Source organism: Elaeis guineensis, chromosome 3, assembly GCF_000442705.2.
Source record: "Elaeis guineensis isolate ETL-2024a chromosome 3, EG11, whole genome shotgun sequence".
Classification (NCBI taxonomy): domain Eukaryota; kingdom Viridiplantae; phylum Streptophyta; class Magnoliopsida; order Arecales; family Arecaceae; genus Elaeis; species Elaeis guineensis.
This window is the reverse complement of record NC_025995.2, coordinates 46239152-46259393: the sequence shown is the minus strand read 5'-3', so window position 1 is coordinate 46259393 and position 20242 is coordinate 46239152.

The following is a 20242-nucleotide window of genomic DNA, read 5'->3' as shown; positions in this document are numbered from 1 at the left end:
TTTAGATCAAATGGCAATCCAAATGAATGCATCCCTTGTCGAAGGATAATCAACCAACCTGTTAGATGTATGTCCTAGAAGCAATATGACTGATACATTATAATAAATCTAGGATACAATTTTGTACTTAATATATGATTTGATCAATAAAAGGATAAATTTATTTTTCATTCAAGTGTGAATGTATTGTTGAATCATACACGAAATTAGTTTTGATACATATTTCTTAAAGTATTGAGAATTAAAGATATGTATTTAATTCTTAAATGCTCCCGATCATAGGATCATTATGAGGACGGTGATCGATCCGGATGACTGACTCACAGATTATTTTTTTTGAAATAGATAGGTTTTTAGACTATATTGTAGAGACACTGGACGACGAGTGTGAATAGTTGTTAGAGAACAACAAGTACTGAGCATGACCATACGAGAAATTACTTGGATTTCTACTCGATCGTCAGTAATCATTTCGATGCTGTAGTTATGTAATTGATCCTTTGACCTGAGATGGCACTGCTATTCGCAGCGAGGCTACTAGAGTTTGATTGATACATAAACATAGGTCTCAATGAGTCTTTATAGTGGATATTAACGACAGTGTTAAAAAAGATGCAGAATTTTATGCATGAATTTCAAAATATTTTTAAAATATAAACAGTGGAACATATAAATTAAATAATTTAATCTATAAATATATATAATAAATTATTAAACTCTATAATTAGAACCTATAATATGTCATGTTGTATTTATAAATCAGAAAATAAAAGCTTTGGTATTGATCAAATCAATACCCTAGATCTGAAATAGTTTCAGATCTAAAACCTAGATCACATCTAGATAAGAGAAAATCAGATCTCTTATATTCATGCGGTGAGAACTCTATGTTGATTTTTTTTATATCTTTGGAGCCACACATGTCCGATCTACTGATCCACACAGGCTGCAACAAATGGAGGTTCGTCGAACGAAGATCCGCTCGAAGTGCTAGCTTCTTGCAGATCCCTCGATGGTTAATCTAAAAAATATTCTTCGATCTTTGGACATTCCAAGAGATGAAAATATGAGGAGGAATAAGGAGAAGTAAACTTTTGACCTCCCTAAAATCAAAATAATAATATAAAAAAAAAATCCTAAGAGAAGACAGTCTTCTCTTTCAGTACATCAACGATTGATGTCCTGAGAACATCTCTATGCTAGGACATGAGAGACCTTCTTCTCTAGATATTTTCAAATTTTAGATCTTATGATATCTGATTTTTTCATAGAAAAATCTCATGATTTATGGAGAAAAGGGTTCTAAAAGAAACCTTAAGAGAAGACCTTCTTTTCTTCTTCTTCCTCATCTAAACATGATCAGATCATGTCCAAAATTAGATCACCATGCCCCAACTCATTGGAGCATGATCCACCATGCCATCCCTCTTCTCTCTCAATTTTTATCAATAAAAATAAAAATAAAGAGAAATAACTAAAAAGAAAATAATAAGAGAAAAACATCTTCTCTCTTACTTTTGTTTCTACAAGACATCAACTTTTGATCTCTTGATAGAAGACTCTTCTCCAAGAATTTGATGCCTCAAACCACCATTCCATCCTCTTTCTCTCTCAAATTTTATCACATAAAAAATAAAAAAAAAAGAGAGAATAATATGAAAGAAAAATAATGAGAGAAGATAATCTTTTCTCTTACCTTTCTCTCTACAAGATATCAACCTTTGATCTCTTGATTGAAGACTCTCCTCCAAAGATTTTGGTGCCTCAAACCACCCATGCCTTCCTCTTTCTCCTCTGCTATTTCTATCTAAAAGCCATGAATTTTTGACTCTATTTGATAGCATATGGGGCGGCAACTTTTTATATGGTAGACTAGGTCATAAAACCTAGTCTAACAAGGAGTCCATGGGGCGTCCAACTCTTGGATGCCCCCTCCCTCATAAATTTCATGGAGAGCATGAAATAACTCACAAAAGGGGTACAAAAAGAAGGGATAAGCTTGGAAAGTTGGTGCAAGAGAGGAGAGAAGAGTCCTTGTGAAGAGGGACTCTTTCAAAAAAAGGATAAACCTAAACCACTTTCCATAATTAGCCAAATCTCTTTCATATTGAATCAAATCAAATCTGATTCAAATTCTAGAATAAGTGTGTGAGATAACATTCTTGATGTAGATATCATAGAAAAATATCTAAAATTAATTAGTGGTGGGCTTGAGATTTCTTAGGTGCGCAAGAGAAGAGATGGAGTCCTAGTCTAACTAGGATTCTTATGTAGATTAGGTCAAACACTTTGAACCCAATCTAAATTAATTACAACCTAATTAATGTGATCTTATCCAACTAAAGTCTAATTAAATCAGATTAAATATATTTAATTTGATTTAAATCCTAACTTAATTAAGAATTAGGTGCATACAAGTCCTAGTCAAACAGGACTTGTTCTCCCTTGCAATTGCTTATCCAATAAACCAATTAGACTTAATCCAATTAAATCTAAACTAATTCTAATTAAATCAAATTCAATTAGACTTGATCTCAGCCTAATTGCTCAATCAGATTGAGCCATTAGCAATCCAATTGCTAATTGATCCTCCTGCAACACTTGCATTAGGTCAAACATCAATCACATTGATCGTTTAACCTTAGAATGATTCTCAATCATCGATTAACCATCTGATTAGGTTACAACTCTTATGTGTGTGACCTATAGGTTCGAACCTAAGTCGTAGCAAGAAACAATTTCTATACCAGTCGAAGTAACCATCTAGCAATGGTTTCCGACGTCCAGATAGGTCGAATGTATGCAAAGCAACATTCTAAGAACCTGACCCATGGTTACATATAATTCATCTTTTGACCAATAATGCTCAAGATGACTTCGAGTATGCTGTCAACACTCATATAAGTCATCTCTATTGTGTCTCAAAATTTTGCAAATCTCGTGACTCCTCACGAGGATTACCCAGGCCTAGATTTTGCTAAATTGAAACACAGCGAGACATTCTCTTCTTGAAGTTAATCAGGAGTGGTCAATCCCATCTTGACTCACACACCGACTTCACAAGTACTTGACTGTATCCAAAAATCTTTCGAACCTATATTAAAAATACAGACAGTCCGGCACCAAAGCACAGTGAGTTGCTTGCAAGTCACCGTGGTGATCTCAGGTCGGAGGGACACTTATACCCATTGGCCTTAGCTAACTACTCTTGACAGTAGAGTATTACATTGGTCACGTTCAATGCAGATGTACTCCTACATCTCACCTGGATGCCATACCAGTGTCTCCACACCACTTGATTACGAGGACAACCAACGCATATGGCATACAGCGACCTACACTTGATAAGTTATCGTCTTGTTAATAACTTATCATTTGTCGTGAATAATTTAAGAACCATCTGATAAATCCTCCTTTATCGATTGATTGTGGTTCTAAGACTTCATCATAATTTAGGAGTTCATTTAAGGAAGATAGAACTTTTATGATGAACCTGCCAAATAACTATTATTATTAGATAATTCATATACTAATTTCAATCATCTACCACTTAGATGATTGGCTTTAGGAATATTTCCAACAACTCCACTTGTACTAAAGCCAATCAGAATGATATCAAATATCCTATCTTCCACTTGAGTTCGTAGAACTTCTTAGTTCGAGGCCTCAGCAAATGGGTCGTCAAGTTCTCTTTTTCATCGATCTTCCAAAATCGATGTCACCCTGATCTAAAATCAAAAGTGATAGCAATACAGAGTATGCTGGTCCTTCAGTTCTTTAGCCAGATTTATGGCTCCAGTGCTACGATAGGACTGGACCATCTGTGGAGGGTGCCACTCCCAACCTGCTAATGAAGCTCAGCAATTACATGGCAGCATCATATGCTACGATGTACTCTACATCACTAACTTAGTAGGCTAAAGTATCCTGCTTGGAACTTTCCAGCAGATTGCTCCTATAATTAGGGTATAATCGACATTTTCTTGTTGTCATCTTGATCTGACTGAAATCGAAACATCCACATGTTTAAAGTCAGTATTTCATATTTGAGTCACTGGACTTTAGTATTTTCAAATACTTAAGGATTGTCAATACAATCTTTCAGTGGTTCTTACTTAGATCAGACTAGTATCTGCTCACTACCATTAGTGAGTATACCATATCTGATCTTGAACATGGAGAAATTAGATGACACCAAACCTTTATTCTTTGCAATGCTGGAATGCCATTCCGATTAAGAGAATTTCATCCATAGACAACACAAGGAATAACACTACAGAATATTTTGCCCACTTATAAATGCAGGGTTCCTCTTTGTTCATAAGAAAGACGTATGTTCCAACTCTGGGATAATAGCGAAACGGGCTTTATAGGTCTCCACCTTCCGTCTGCGCTACTCTGATCCTTTTGAAAAATCCATTCACACCTAATGGGTTTTATCCCTTCAGGTGAATCATCTAGTGTCTATACACTATTGATTTTCATGGACTTCATTTGGATTTAATGGCTCCAAGCCATTTCTCAGAGTTAGACCACTGCATTGCATCCCTATAGGTGATCGGATCTTGTTAATCTCATCGAGCTCAACAGGATCGCCGTCCCAGACCTAGACACTGAAGTGTCTGTCCGGCTAACGATACTCTACCAGATCTCCTTAAAGGTGTTACTTTAATGGGCTTCAAGTTTGATCTAATCAAATCCGATTCTGTAGGTTTACTAGATTATGTCGGTTCATTTTCTACAGTCAAACTTTCAAGTTCAACTTGATAGGCATCAGTTCTTCTCTAAGGAACTTCTTTCCAAAAGGAATGCCCTACTGCTGATGAGCATCTTATGTTCTTCAGCATGATAGAATTAGTAACCCTTAAACACCTATTGGACCAAGAACCAAGTTTATCTGTATGCAAACCTTTGACATAGGCCGATCAACTCAAACCCAAAGGTGAGAGAGTCTAGATCTATGCCCGTTCCATATCTCATATGGAATCTGCACAACAGACTTACTCAGTATATTTTCAGAGTAAAACAGTAATCACATAAGAGCACAATCCTGAAACAGGCAGAGAAGTGAACCCATTATGGATTGAACCATGTCTAACAAAGTTCAACTTCTCCTTTCAGATAACTTTGTTCCGAAAAGGAATCCACTGAGAAGAATCCAATTCTCTCCTAGATATTCACAAACTCACTGGATAAGTATTCACTCCTCGATCTGATCGAAGAGTTCTAACACCTTATCTAGTTTTTTCAATCTTCATTATTGAATCATTTGAACATTTCAAATGATTCAGGCCAGACGCACCCATGCCAGATAGGTCGTCTGTAATGAAATATTAATATCTTCCTCTGACACTTAAGTTCACAGGTCCACATACATCACTATATATGAGACTTAGACTTTATCAGCTCCTTCACCTTTTCCATTAAAAGGTGACTTTGTCATCTTTCCAAGAAGACAAGACTCACAGGCTATCAATGATTCACAATCATTGATGTGAGGTTTTTCTCTCAAGCTAATCCTTTATCCTGTTCTTGTCAAGTGACTAAGCCAAAGATAGACATCCATGACATTATCTAACTTGGGTGTTAATTACACTTAATAGGCTGTGTAAATGTTAAATGTTATTTCCTTATTGTCCATGTATTATTGTAACATTATTCATAATAATATCACAATAATCTTCCTTTATTAATGAATGATAATCATCTTTGGCCAAAAGCCAACAAAGATTACATTCATCATAAACAATAGACAATAGTAACAATTACTCTAAATGATAATATTTGAAAATAAGCTCTACAATTTCTAAAGTTAGGATTGGAATAAGACTTCCATCCCTAACATTCAAGAATTTCTCACCATTTTCAAACATTCACTTACTTTAGTCCTAGCAATAAATTGCATAAGACCATGGTATCTAATACCTAGTAGTAGAATTACATAGAGAAACTTTAAGGTGTTATCATATAACATCCTTGATGAGCAACTCTTGCTCCTTTCTCTTATTCAGCCTATTATGGTCAAGGGAAGCAAGACAATTCTTCTTCCTATGACCCTGCTTCTGACAGTAAAAGCAACATGTCTGATTTGGATCGATTTTGGATTAATTATTTTGACTGGACTAAGAAGCCCCAATACGAACCCATTCTACTGCTGAACCAAATTCAACTTTCGATACTAATTAACGAAGTTGGATCCCATAAGTCATCACTGTCTAACAGCTATTGGAGCAATTAAGGTTTAGCCTTATTTTGAGAAAAGAAACAATGACCTAATGTATATGAATTATTTTAAGCTAGAGACTTGGACTTTATCTCAAGATTCTCTCACTATTTTGTTCAAATTGGTAGCCTCTACCTCTAATTCGAAAATTACTTTAATTTTCTAGTAGGTACTAGAATCCACATAGACTACACACAAGCCCGACTTTGATCAGCCAACCCATCTGCATCTAATGATAGGTTCATTAACCAATTATTTTCCAACAACTTCTAGTAATTTAATTTTGCTCCAGAAACCTAATCAGTAGGCTTTACCTCCACTGTAAGGATCCGATAGGTCCAACCATTAACACGACCATACTTGGTGCATCTAACCAACGAATGATTAAGTCCAACTTTGGTTGGCTCACCTAACCACCATTAGAGAGATACTTCCAAGTCGTCATATGATGAGTGATAATTCCATTAGTCAACAAGCACCAGGTCTTTGGGTCTGCAATGATTATTGAGTTAATGGACTCATTATCAAATACCTTAATGGGAGGCTATGACTCAGTTATCTCCATAACTTTATCATTTTAAGGACCTAATAATTTTAGAGGATTTAAAATTATTAGTGATTTAAGGATAGAAAGGACATGGATCAATTTGCTCCACTGACTTCACCAAGTCAAGTCCTCCCACTGACTTCTCAAGTCATTAACAAGGACTAGGATCAAGTTTGGTCCATGGGCACCAAGATCAGTCTCACTAAATGAAATCAGACTCATGATTTTCTATATGACATGGGTTAGCACGAATCAATGAGCAACTAATCAAGACCTGATTAACCACATTGGCTAGGTAAGTATGATCAATGGGACGGTTTGCCAAAGCTTGCCTTAGACACCATCAGAAATGGCCAGGTAAACGAGCTCCCAATTAAAAACCACCGATCATGTTTACCTTAGACGCCAACTGGTTTATCAGTTTTGATTTGATCTGCCTAAAGATTCAGGCTCAGCCACTGAGCCACGATCAGTGTCCATTTGTTAGATATATAGATTTGATCAACTACAACTATTGAAGTAGTCTATAGAAATGACCTAATCCTAATTAACTTTTAATTAGATTTGATCAATTTCTTAACTTAGTCCATATTTAATCTAACCCTAAGTCTAACCCAATTAATTACCTGATCAAAGCTAACCCATTATCCTTGAACCCATGTTTTATGAAATTATCTTAGGATCTTTAAATCACAAACCTAGATCCTTAACAATTACTTAATTCTTTTAATTAAGTTCATGGCTGAGGGTTGGGGTTCGGCATTTTGAAATCCATTTTCAACTTTTGAAAGGTTTCATACAATTTAGTGTTGTTTCACTAAATAGGTCGACTCATTTCAAAAATGGATTGGCTTATTTTACTAACAAATACTAACAATTAAAATCAGTCAGAAAAATAATTGAGCCAACATTTCAGCCCAGCTGGATTGCTGGTCGAGCTGGCCCGATTAGATCAGCAAATAGAACCTTCACAAGATCCTGTTCTTGGCTGATTTTAATCTATGTACATTACATAAAATTTTATGAAATAAAATAGATATAATCTAAAACATTCATGACAAGATTTATTTAAATCTTTTAAATTTTTTAGATCGCAACATGCCAGGACAACCATTGTACTGTAAGGGGTAAACCTTACAGCAGGACAACCTACAGTCCGTGTGATCATTATTTTATTTTTAAATTTATTTATAATACAATCATGAACATGTTATAAAAGAATCTAGATACTCTGATACCACTATTGGAAAAGGTGTAGGGTTTCATGCATGAATTTCAAAATATTTTTAAAATATAATGCAGTGGAACATATAAATTAAATAATTTAATCTACAAATGTATGTAATCAAATTACTAAACCCTACAATTAGGACCTATAACATGTCATATTGTATTTATAAATCAGAAAATAAAAGTTTTGGTATTGATCAAATCAATACCCTAGATCTGAAACAGTTTCAGATCTAAAACCTAGATCACATCTAGATAAGAGAAGAGATCAGATCACTTACCTTCATACAGATCGAAAAATCTATGATTGATTTTTTTTATTATCTTTGAAGCCACACATACATCCAACCTCTACAGGTGATCCACACAAGGCTACAATAAAATTGAAGGTTCGTCGAACGAAGATCCATTCGAAGTGCTAGCTTCTCGCAGATCCCTCCGGATGGTTAATCTAAAAAATATTTTTCGAATCTCTTGGATATTTCAAGAGATGAAAAATATAAGGAGGAATAAGGAAGAAATCAAATAATTTGACCACCCTAAAATCAGAAATAATAATATAAAAGAAAAAATCCTAAGAGAAGACAGGTCTTCTCTTTCAGTACATCAACGATTGATGTCCTGAGAACATCTCTATGCTAGGACATGGGAAGACCATCTTCTCTAGATATTTTTTAAACTTTCAGATCTCATGATATCTGATTTTTCTCATAGAAAAATCTCATAATTTATGAAGAAGAAGGGTTCTAAAAGAAATCTTAAGAGAAGACCTTCTTTTCTTCTTCTTCTCTCATTAGAACATGATCAGATCATGTCCAAAATTAGATCACCATGCCCCAACTCATTGGAGCATGAATCCACCATGCCATCCCTCTTTTTCTCTCAAATTTTTATCACATAAAAATATAAAATAAAGAGGAAATAAATTGAAAAGAAAAACAATAAGAGAAAAACATCTTCTCTCTTATCTTTTGTTTCTACAAGACATCAACTTTTGATTTCTTGATAGAAGACTCTTCTCCAGGGAATTTGATGCCTCAAACCACCCATTCCATCCTCTTTCTCTCTCAAATTTTATTACATAAAAAATATTAAAAAAATAAAGAGAGAATAATATGAAAGAAAAATAATGAGAGAAGATAATCTTTTCTCTTACCTTTCTCTCTACAAGATATCAACCTTTGATCTCTTGATTGAAGACTCTTCTCCAAGGATTTTGATGCCTAAAAACCACCCATGCCTTCCTCTTTTTCCTTTGCTATTTCAATCTAAAAGCCACAAATTTTTTACTCTTATTTGATAGCATATGGGGCGGCAACTTTTTAAATGGTAGACTAGGTCATAAAACCTAGTCTAACTAGGAGTCCATGGGGCGTCCAACTCTTGGACACCCCCTCCCTCATAAATTTTGTGGAGAGCATGAAATAACTCACAAAAGGGGCTTCAAAAAGAAGGGATAAGCTTGGGGAAAGTTGGAACAAGAGAGAAGAGAAGAGTCCTTGTGAAGAGGGACTCTTTCAAAAAAAAAGGATAAACCTAAACCATTTTCCATAATTAGCCAAATCTCTTTCCATATTGAATCAAATCAAATCTGATTCAAATCTCTAAAATAAGTGGTGTGAGATAACATTCTTTGGATGTAGATATCATAGAAAATATCTGAAAATTAATTAGTGGGTGTGGGCTTGAGATTTCTTAGGTGGCGCAAGAGAAGAGATGGAGTCCTAGTCTAACTAGGATTCTTATGTAGATTAGGTCAAACACTTTGAACCCAATCTAAATTAATTGCAACCTAATTAATGATGATCCTAGTCTAACTTGAAATCCAATTAAATCAGATTAAATCATATTTAATTATGATTTAAATTCTAACTTAATTAGGAATTAGGTGCATACAAGTCCTAGTCAAACAGGGACTTGTTCTCCCTTGCAATTGGCTTATCCAATAAATCAATTAGACTTAATCTAATTAAGTTCAAACTAATTCTAATTGAATCAAATTTAATTAGACTTGATCTCAACCTAATTGCTCAATCAAATTGAGCCATTTAGCAATCCAATTACTAATTGATTCTCCTGCAACACTTACATTAGGTCAAACATCAATCACATTGATCGTTTCACCTAAGAACGATTCTCAATCATCGATTAACCATCTGATTAGGTTACAACCTCTTATGTGTGTGACTCTATAGGTTCGAGCCTAAGTTAGTAGCATAGAAATCAATTTCTATACCAGTCGAAGTAACCATCTAGCAATGGTTCACGACATCCAGATAGGTCGAATGTGTACAAAGCAACATTCTAAGAATCCTGATCCATGGTTACCATATAATTCATCTTTTTGGCCAATAATGCTCAAGACAACTTCGAGTATACTGTCAACACTCATATAAGTCATCTCTATTATGTCCCAAAATTTTGCAAATCTCGTGACTCCTCACGAGAATTACCCAGGCCTAGGTTTTGCTAAATTGAAACATAGCGAGACATTCTCTTCCTGAAGTTAATCAGGAGTGGTCAATCCCATCTTAACTCACACACTGACTTCACAAGTATTTGACTATATCCAAAAATCTTTCAAATTTATATTAAAAACACAGGCAGTCTGGCACCAAAGCACAGTGAGTTGCTTGCAAGTCACCGTGGTGATCTCAGGTCGAAGGGACACTTATACCCATTGGCCTTAGCTAGCTACTCTTGACAGTAGAGTTTTACATTGATCACGTTCCATGCAGATGTACTCTTACATCTCACCTGGATGTCATACCAATATCTCCACACTATTTGATTACGAGGACAACCAACGCATATGACATACAGCGATCTACACTTGATAAGTTATCGTCCTTGTTAATAACTTATCATTTGATCGTGAATAATTTAAGAACCATCTGATAAATCTTTCTTTATCGATTGATTGTGGTTCTAAGGACTTCATCATAATTTAGGAGTTCATTTAAGGAAGATAGAACTTTTATGATGAACTTGCCAAATAACTATTATTATTAGATAATTCATATACTAATTTCAATCATCTACCACTTAGATGATAGGCTTTAGGACATATTTTCCAACAACTCTCATTTGTACTAAAGCCAATCAGAACGATATCAAGTATCCTATCTTCTACTTGAGTTCATAGAACTTCTTAGTTCTGAGGCCTCAGCAAATGGGTCAGTCAAGTTCTCTTTTTTCATCGATCTTAAAAAAATCGATGTCACCCTAATCTAAAATCTAAAGTGATAGCAATACAGAGTATGCTGGTCCTTCGATTCTTTAGCCAGATTTATGGCTCCAATGCTATGATAGGACTGGACCATCGGTGGAGGGTGCCACTCCCAATCTTCTAATGAAGCTCAGTAATTACATGGCAACATCATATGCTACGATGTACTCTACATCACTAACTTAGTAGGCTAAAGTATCCTACTTGGAATCTTTCCAGCAGATTACTCCTATAATTAGGATATAATCCAACATTTTCTTGTTGTCATCTTGATCTGACTGAAATCGAAACATCCACATGTTTAAAGTCAGTATTTCTATATTTGAGTCACTGGACTTTAGTAATTTTCAAATACTTAAGGATTATCAATACAATCTTTCAGTGGTTCTTACTTAGATCTGACTGGTATCTGCTCACTACCATTAGTGAGTATACCATATCTGATCTTGAACATGGAGAAATTAGATGATATCCAAACTTTTATTCTTTGCAATGCTGGAATGTCATTCCCGATTAAGAGAATTTCATCCACAGACAACACAAGGAACAACACTATAGAACATTTTGCCCACTTATAAATGCAGGGTTCCTTTTTGTTCATAACAAAGATGTATGTTCCAACTATGGGATTATAGCGAACATGGGCTTTATAGGTCCCCACCTTCCCATCTGCGCTACTCTGATCCTTTTGAAAAATCCATTCACACCTAATGGGTTTTATCTCTTCAGGTGAATCATCTAGTGTCTATACACTATTGATTTTCATGAACTTCAGTTTGGATTTAATGGCTCCAAGCCACTTCTCAGAGTTAGACCACTACATTGTATCCCTATAGGTGATCGGATCCTTGTTAATCTCATCGAGCTCAACAGGATCGCCGTCCCAGACCTAGACACTGAAGTGTCTGTCCGGCTAACGCAGTACTCTACCAGATCTCCTTAAAGGTGTTACTTTAATGGGCTTCAAGTTTGATCTAATCAAATCCGATTCTATAGGTTTACTAGATTATGTCGGTTCATTTTCTACTAGTCAAACTTCCAAGTTCAACTTGATAGGCATCAGTTCCTTCTCTAAGAAAATTCTTTCCAAAAGAAATGCCCTACTGCTGATGAGCATCTTATATTTTTCAGCATGATAGAATTAGTAACCCTTAAACACCTATTGGACTAAGAACCAAGTTTATCTGTATGCAAACCTTTGACATAGGCCGATCAACTTCAAACCCAAAGGTGAGAGAGTCTTGATCTATGCCCGTTCCATATCTCATATGGAATCTGCACAACAGACTTACTCAGTATATTTTCAGAGTAAAACAAATAATCATACAAGAGCACAATCCTAAAACAGGCAGAGAAGTGAACCCCATTGTGGATTGAACCATGTCTAACAAAGTTCAATTTCTCCTTTTAGATACACTTTGTTCCAAAAAGGAATCCACTGAGAAAGAATCCAATTCTCTCCTAGATATGTCACAAACTCACTGGATAAGTATTCGCCTCCTCGATCTGATCGAAGAGTTCTAACACCTTATCTAGTTTATTTTAATCATTCATTATTGAATCATTTGAACATTTCAAATGATTCAGGCCAGACGCACCCATGCCCAGATAGGTCGTCTGTAATGAAATATTAATATCTTCCTCTGGTACTTAAATTCATAGGTCCACATACATCACTATAGACTTAAAACTTTATCAGCTCCTTCATCTTTTTCATTAAAAGGTGACTTTGTCATCTTTTCAAGAAGACAAGACTCACAGACTATCAATGATTCACAATCATTGATGTGAGGTTTTTCTCTCAAGCTAATCTGTTTATCCTGTTCTTGTCAAGGTGACTAAGTCAAAGATAGACATCCATGACATTATCTAACTGGGGTGTGTACATTACACTTAATAAGCTATGTAAATGTTAAATGTTATATCCCTATTGTCCATGTATTATTGTAACATTATTCATAATAATATCACAATAATCTTCTTTTATTAATGAATGATAATCATCTTTGGTCAAAAGGCCAACAAAGATTACATTCATCATAAACAATGGGAAATAATAACAATTACTCTATTTGATAATATTTGAAAATAAGCTTTACAATTCCTAAAGTTAGGATTGAAATAAAACTTTCATCCCTAACATTCAAAAATTTCTCATCATTTTCAAACATTCCATTTACTTATAGTCCAAGCAATAAATTGCATAAGACCATGATATTTAATACCTAGATAGTAGAATTACATAGAGAAACTTTAAGGTGTTATCATATAACATCCTTGATGAGCAACTCTTGTTCCTTTCTCCTGTTCAGCCTATTATGGTCAAGGGAAGCAATACAATTCTTCTTCCTATGACCCTGCTTCTGACAGTAAAAGCAACATGTCTGATTTGGATCGATTTTGGACTAATTATTTTGACTGGACTAAGAAGCCCCAATACGAACCCATTTATACTGCTGAACCAAATTCAACTTTCGATACTAATTAACGAAGTTAGGTCCCATAAGTCATCACTGTCTAACAGCGATTGGAGCAATTAAGATTTAGCCTTATTTTGAGAATAGAGAACAATGATCTAATGTATATGAATTATTTTAAGTCTAGAGACTTGGACTTTAGTCTCAAGGTTCTCCCACTATTTTGTTCAAATTGGTAGCCTCTACCTCCAATTCAGGAATTACTTTAATTTCTTAGTAGGTACTAGAATCCACATAGACTACACACAAGTCCGACTTTGGTCGGCCAACCCATCTGCATCTACTGGTAGGTTCATTAACCAATTATTTCTCCAAACAACTTCTAGTAATTTAATTTTGCCCTAGAAATCTAATCAGTAGGCTTTGGCCTCCACTGTAAGAATTCGATTAGGTCCAACCATTAACACGACCATACTTGATGCATCTAACCAACGAATGATTAAGCCTAACTTTGGTTGGCTCACCTAACCACCATTAGAGAGACACTTCCTGTAGGGTTTCAGGGTAGGCATGCACAGTGAAAATATAATGGATTTCAAAATTTTAATAAAAAAATCTTAAATATTAAACCCTTAAACCAGCATCTCCTTGATGATTAACAATCATATATAACATAAATTCAAGATTAAATTTAAGTTATAGAAGAATACCTGCAGCGCTTAATCCAAATTTCGGCAGAACCTCCACCAGGTGCCCAAGTGTTCGCCCTCCAACGGTGATCCACACAGGGCTATGATTAGGACACCAACTTTTTGAGATGATTTTTCCTCCAAAATTCTCACTCTAAAAATTTTCTTGAACACCAGGACCTCAAGATCCTCTTTCTTTTCTCCTAACCTTCCTATCCCTACCTTTCTTCTCTCCTTGTCTTCCTTAATTTTCTTCGTAGACTCTTGTCCTAAAATCAAACTTGTCTTTTCTATTTTTGGACTTATCCTAATAAGAGAAAGAAGAGACTAATTGGACAATAGGGAGAGGATGTTAGAAAGAAAGGAGGAATTAGAAATCTGAATCAATCCAATCCCCCGGTGCACCCCCTTTAAATACTTAGCGATGGGTTGCCTTCGAGAATTTTTGCACCCCTTCCACACGCCATCTTGCATCCATCAGAAAATCTCATACCTCCTGATAAATTTTCATGCCCATCTGAAAGTTTTTGACACATGGCAATCATCAAGAAAAAATCCAAGAGATGCTACATGCAGAAGGACTCTTCGGAATATTTTTCTTGATGATTCTCCGATGCATCACGCAGCTTCCCATGGCATAATTTTTTTCTACCACCCATCAATGTAATTTTGTCCATCCAATAGCCAAAAATTAAGGCACTAATATGAGAATGTCATGAAAAAAACTTCAGATTAAGACGTGGCGTGACAATTGGGTTAGAGTCCTTCATAAGTTGGACTCTTGGTCAGGTGCATGGATCAGGCTGACAGGATTTCTAACTTCAATAAATTTTCATGATTAAACTAGAAGGAATTTTAACATCAAAAAAATTTTACATATTCAAAATAAAGTTAAAAATTTTTTAAAAATTTATTTCATCATAGAACATAGGATAAGCTTGAGGATGAGGCATCCCATCTCATGGGATGCGAAAGCTGTTTCTGCATACAAAAACTGCACCTACGCACAAGAAAAATTTTTGACTCATGGATACTTGGTTTCTTGTCTCCAAATATTTTATACATATAGCCAAGGACTGAACCAACTCAAACTTAAAATTGATCTAAATTAATTTACCTTTAATTAGCCCAATCTGAAATCAATTTTAAACCCAATTTGAAACAAGGAGCTAGTTTTTTGCAACATGTGCTAGCATGTCAATTTTGCAAACATGATCTAATCCAATTAGACCCCTAATCGATACTCTTTGTGTGTGACCCATTGGGTTCCACATCTAGCCAGCAATAGGTCTGAGTTCAAGTCAATTTGATTTGATTAGAATTTAATCTAACCGATCTAGATCCAATCGAGCTAATCCGATTTTAGCAATTAAAATTCTTTCTAATTGGTGATTGAGTTTACCCATAAGACAAGATTGACATCTAGCAACGTATCATGTCTACTTAGAAGATATAAAATTTTTGATGAAAATATCAAAAATACCCTTCAGTGGAAAGTTACCGTGCAATTTGATCCTGCGATCTCCCTGCACCCAGAATATGACTCTGAATATGGAATGATGTCAAATCCAATATCATACTCATATTTCTCTCAATCTTATATGATGATTCAATTAATAAAATATTAAAAACTCTTTCTAATTTTCATTCTGCTTTGATCAAAGGATTCCTGAATCATCAATCGATTAGAATAAGTAGGATGCGATTTCCTTTTACCAGGAGTGATCGATTCTATGAGTATGAACCAAAAAATATGGATTCATGTATACAAGGTTCTATGGTAGTCTCAGATCAAAGGATTACATGCACAACTCTCACTATAAAAAAATATCTCTTGACAGATAAGTAAATTTCATAGGATGTTTCTTAAGTTGGATCAATTCAGTGAACTCATTCTCTAATGAGCACCCACTTCTTTGTATTAGTGTCTTACACAAGTGGCATATGAGATCTGCCACCCTCTCCATCGAGCATACATAGAAAGTGCTAATCTATCTGGAACATTGATCCCCTACTCAATGCTCCTATGACTAAGAATATTTTAAATCAGGATTTTTAGGATTTTAGGTCTCATAGGTGTGATCTCATCATAATTCTAAACCCATTTTTCTGATTTATGGAGTTCATCATAATCATTACTAAAGTAAGATGCAGCATATGATAAAAAATACCTTTTATTATTTAAAGAGTCAATATATAAGTCTGGAAGATTACAAGAATAATCCATCAAAATTCAAATTTCGATTGACTTGTAGGGCATATTCTTTTCAATCTCTCACTTGCACTAAAGCCAATCACCCTTATATTTTATCCTCATACAATCGAGATGACGATTGAACTGCTGCTGTGGTAGAGCCTTAGTGAATGGGTCTGCTATGCTATTCTTTATTTCTACTCGTTCAATGATAATATCTTATCTTTTGATTATTTCACGAACGAGATGGAAGCGTCTTAGAATGTGCTTGGATTTATGATAAGACCTTGGTTCCTTTGCTTGAGCAACTGCTCCAGTATTATCATAGTAAAGTGGTATTGGATTCTTAATCTCAAGAACAACACCCAACTCAGTGATGAACTTCTTCATCTAGACAGCTTCCTAGGCAGCTTCACTTGCAACTATATATTCTGCCTCAGTGGTTGAGTCGCTACAGTCTGCTGCTTGAAACTTTTTCAACTAATAGCTCCACCATTAAGAGTAAAGATATACCCTGAAATGGACTTGCTATCATCAGGGTCTGATTGGAAACTAGAGTCAGAATAACTTTCTAGTTTTAAATCAGATCCTCCATATACTAAAAAAATATCTTTAGTCCTTCTTAGGTACTTAAGAATATTTTTCATTGCTTTCCAATGATCTTCTCCTGGATCAGTCTGAAATCTACTAACTATGCCTAAGGCATAGGCAACATCAGGCCTAGTACATAGCATAACATACATGATCGACCCTACTGCCGAAGCATAGGGAATAGAACTCATTCTATTTCTCTCTTCTAGTATTTTAGGAGACATCCTTTGACAGAGATGTATGCCTTAACTCATGGGTAAATAACCTCTTTTACTTTCATCCATGCTAAACCTCTTTAGCACTAAGTCTATGTACCTGGATTGGGACAAGCCTAACATTCTCTTAGATCTATCCCTATAGATCTTTATACCTAGTATATAGCATGCTTCACCCAAATCCTTCATGGAAAACTTACTTGATAGCCATGTCTTAACCGATTGTAACATTGGGATATCATTCCCAATAAGAAGTATGTCATCCGCATATAAAACTAAGAGGACAATGGCAGTCCCACTAGTCTTCTTGTATATACAAGGTTCATCCACATTTTTGATAAAGCCAAACTCTTTGACTGTAACATCAAATCAGATGTTCCAACTCTTCGAAGCCTGTTTTAATCCATAAATAGATTTCTTAAGCTTGCATACCTGATTTTCTCTCCCTTTTGAGACAAACCCTTCTGGTTGAGACATGTAAACCTCTTCCTCAAGATAACCATTAAGGAAGGCGGTCTTCACATCTATTTGCCAAATCTCATAATCATGGTATGTTGCTATTGCAAGCATAATCCGTATAGATTTGAGCATGGCAATAGGTGAAAATATTTCATCATAATCAATATCTTATTTTTGTCTGAAATCTTTAGCTACTAATCTAGCTTTATAGGTTTCAACTTGGCCATCCGCTCCAATCTTTTTCTTATAGATCCATTTGCATCCAATAGGGGTCACACCCTCTGGTGCATCCATCAAAGTCCACACTTGATTGGAATACATGGAGTCCATTTCAGATTTCATAGCCTCTAGCCATTTATCTGAGTTCCTTCTCATGATGGCTTCCATATAGGTCAAAGGTTCATCATTTTCAATGATGTGGGCTTCATTATTCTCAATAACGAACCCATACCTCATAGGTGCATTCTGCATCCTATCCGACCTTCGAAGAGGAGGTGTACTTTGTGTTTATACTTCATTAATGGATATTTTTGATTGAGGATCATCTTGTGCTTGCATTTGTAGGTCTTGAATTTCTCCAAGTTTAATTTTCTTCCCACTACCTCTTTCTAGGATAAACTCTTTTTCCATAAAAGTGGCATATTTACTAACAAACACCTTATGTTCAGTAGGATGGTAAAAGAGGTATCCTATACTTTCTTTAGGATAATCTACAAACAAGCATTTATCTGTCCTAGCACTCAGCTTATGTCTAAAATTTCTTTTAACATAAGCTGGATAGCCCCATATCTTAAGATACTTAAGATTAGGCTTCTTTCCTCTCCATATCTCATATGGAGTGCTTGGTACAGATTTTGAAGGTACTCTATTCAGGATATAAACAGCAGTTTCTAGGGTATATCTCCATAAAAAAATTGACAAATCTGTAAGGCACATGATGGACCGCACCATATCTAATAAAGTGCGATTCCTCCTTTCCGCTACACCATTTAGCTGTGGTGTATAGGGAGGGGTCCATTCTGAGAGAATTCTATTTTCTTTAAGATGATCTAAAAATTCATTGGATAAGTATTCTCCTCCTCGATCAGATCAAAGAATTTTAATATTTTTTCCAATTTGTTTCTCGACCATACTTTGATACTCTTTAAATTTATCAAAGACTTCGAACTTGTGTTTCATAAGATACACATATCCAAACCTAGATAAATCATCAGTAAACGTTATAAAATAAGAGTATCCTCCTCTGGCTTCTGTTGTCACAGGACCACATACATCAGTATGTATAAGTCCTAATAACTCACTTGTCCTTTCTTCATGTCCACTAAATGGAGTCTTAGTCATTTTTTCCATAAGACAAGATTCACAAGTACCTAATGATTCATAATCATAAGGATCAAAGAACTCTTTTTTGTATAATTTGTTAATCCTTGTCTCACTTATATGACCAAGTCGATAATGCCAAAGTAAAGTATTATTCAACTCTTCTCTCTTTCGCTTTTTACTTTCATTAATATGAAAAACATTGTCATTAGATAGAATTAGAAGACCATTATTAATAACGTCATGACAAATAATTTTATTAGAAAAAGAAATTGAGCAACTATTATTTTTTTTCATTTATTTCATAATCTCGTTGCAATAGTAATGATACAGAAATAATATTTCTAATAATCTTAGGCATATAATAATAATTTTCTAGCTCTAAGATCTTTTCAGAAGGTAACTTTAACATATATGTCCCTACAGCCTCTGTTTGGATTGACTCTCCTCCACCACCGTAGAGCTCGAAGTCACCTTCTTCAGCACTCTAATATTCTGCAGCCCTTGTAACGACTTGCAGATATGAGAACCGTAGGCAGTATCCAATACCCAAGAGTCTGAATTAGAAGAACTTAATAACAAAATTGTATGTATCTCATACATACCTTTTGGTGCATCGCTTGCACCTGCCTTTACAGTTGCAAGATATAATTTGCAATTTCTTTTCCAATGTCCTGCCTTGCCGCAGTGAAAGCAAGTACCCTGTCCGGAGACTTTCTTCCCCTTCTTCATCTTGCCACTCTTAGGATTCAGTGCTTTCTTTGAATCCTTAAAATCTAACTTCTTCTTTGAGATTTTATCCATAAGAAGAAGTGGAGCCTTTTCTTTCTTAATATGGCTCTCAGCTGTCTTAAGCATATTTAACAGCTCAGGCAAGGAGGTATTCAGTTTGTTCATATGATAGTTCACAACAAACTGAGCGAATGACTCGGAGAGAGATTGCAGGATCAAATCCTGACTTAATTCTCCATCCATCATAAAACCAAGTTGACCCAATCTAGTGATTAGATCAATGACCTTCAGGACATGATCTTGTACGGATGATCCCTCAGTCATTCTAGCATGGAATAACTTCTTAGATATCTCATATCTAGTAGTTCTACTCTGTTCTCCATACAACTCTTTAAG